Here is a 2,184-nt window from a genome sequence, read left to right on the forward strand (position 1 = left end):
AAAAAAAAAAAGGTGCAATAAATGTGAGCTCCACTGCCACATTTCTCCAAGCCTCAGTTTCCTCCTCTGTAAAAGCAATGCCTGCTGGCACTGGGCATAAAGGCGCTTGTGAGGCTTGAGAGGATTATGGGTATAAACACTATAAAATCCTATTAAAAAAAAAAAAGTTGTGCTTGCCAACCTCGCAGAAGAATCCACCCCATTCCAAGACTTCTTCTCTTTCAGAGCCCACAATACACTGTGCCAGATATTCTACTCTTGCCCTCAGCAGTGGGACCCCCACCTTAGCCAGAGAGTATTAGCCATCTGGCCAATACTGCCTCCCAGAAGCAGGCAGGCAGGAGATGCTCCTTGAAGCCCACCATGGACCATGCTCCAGGCTCCATTCATCAGTGTATTTCATCCTCACCGCAACCTTGGAAGGGTGGTTTTAGATCCCCACTTTACAGATGAGGAAACTGAGGCTCAGAGCAGTTAGGAAAATTACCTGATGTTTCTTGGCGGGAAAGTGGCGAAGCCAAGACTCACACCCAGGTTTGTCGACAAAGCCAGGCCTGTTCCTCCACCTGCTGGGACAGCATGCCAGCGCCCCTCATCTGATGCAATCCTCCACCCCCACCTGGCCCACGCAGGCTCAGACAGAAGCAGTAGCCCTGAGCAGGGCCAGGAGGTCCTCCCCAGGAGCGGGCTGGGGCAGGCAGGGACTCCACAGTCACGCTGGGTGGGGGGATGGTGCGTGTGCCAAAGCCCAGGGGGGTGGGAGGCTGGTAGACAGGAGCCGAGGGTGCAATTTCCCACCGACTCTGCCCCAGATTCCATCTGGGGAAGCCAGAGGCAGGACTCACAGCCCTCCAGAGGGAGAAGCTGGGTAACCCCCATCTTCCATCACCTTTCCTAGAACAGCACCGAGGACAGCTCCCCTCCCCCAAGTCAGGAGGAGAGGTGCCCATCCTCACCATGGGAGAACCACAGGGTACCCCACTCTAGGAAGAAACAAGGTCTCAGAACAAGAGTCCTAGATGCCCCCACTGGGGAATGGAAAGAACATCAGAGTGAGTCAGCAGCCTCGGGTGCTAAGAGGCCCACAGCTCAGTAAGGCGGCATGCCCTGCCCCCAGAGAGTTCTCGCTCTAAAGCTAACCCTAAAGCGAACTCCTCAACCTCCAAGGTGCACCCAGGTAGCCAGGAACCTCGCTAAAATGCACATCCTGATTGAGCAGGCCTGGGGTGAAGCCAGAGATTCTGCACAACTTCTCAGCTCCCGGGTGAAGCGGTGCTGCTGGGCTGGGGACCACAGTGGTGCGGTCCAATGCACACTGGAATCAGCTGAGGAGCTAAGCCACCCTGAGGCCTGGGACGACCCCCAGAGGTTCTGGTCTAATTGGCACCGGATGGAGCCTGGGCTTTAGGACCTTTAAAAGCTCATCGGGTGATTCTAGCATGCAACCAAGCTTGAGAACCCCTGCCTGCATTGCAGGCACAGACATAGAAATAGCTTTCACAGGCCTGAGTGATAGAGGCATCCGAAGATGTGACTGGTGCAGTCATTTCAGCCTGGGGAGTGGAACCCACATGAACGAGAGGATCTCCCAGTTTTAAAGGACTTACTATGTGCCAGATGCAGTGCCCTGCTGCCTACATTCATCTCAGTTCATCCTTACTGTGACACTAAGAGGCTGCGTACAGCTGCCCCATCCTACGGGCGTGGAAACTGAGGCTCTAGGTGGTGAAGTCATTTGGCCAAGCTCTCTCAGAGAGTAAGTGGCAGAGCCAGATCTGAAACCCAGGTCTGTCTACCTCCAGGACCCGTGTTCGTGGCACTGCCTCTCCCCACCCAAGGGAAGATGTCACAGAGAGGGTGACTTTGAAACTGGGCCCTGAAGGTGGAGCTGAATGCTGATCCTGATTCCAACAAACGTCTCTCTGGGCTTCAACTTCCTCATCTGTATAAGAAAGGGGAGGGACTTCCCTGGCGGTCCAGTAGTTAAAACTCCATGCTTCCACTACAGGGGGCACAGGTTCTATCCCTGGTCGGGGAACTAAGATCCCGCATGCCGCGCAGCTTGGCCAAAAATTTAAAAAAAAAAAAAATATATATATATATATATATACACACACGCATACGTATATATATGTGTGTATATATGTGTGTGTGTGTGTGTGTGTGTGTGTGTGTGTGTGTGTG

General features: G+C 53.4%; 1 protein-coding gene across 1 annotated transcript in view; it reads left to right on the top strand.

The window, feature by feature from the left end:
• TNS4 (tensin 4) overlaps positions 1 to 2,184 on the top strand; it is a 17,582-nt gene that overhangs the window by 3,898 nt on the left and 11,500 nt on the right. The gene's annotated exons all lie outside the window — the stretch shown is intronic.

This window comes from Neophocaena asiaeorientalis, unplaced genomic scaffold (genome assembly GCF_003031525.2).
Source record: "Neophocaena asiaeorientalis asiaeorientalis breed wild unplaced genomic scaffold, Neophocaena_asiaeorientalis_V1.1 scaffold1, whole genome shotgun sequence".
NCBI lineage: Eukaryota > Metazoa > Chordata > Mammalia > Artiodactyla > Phocoenidae > Neophocaena > Neophocaena asiaeorientalis.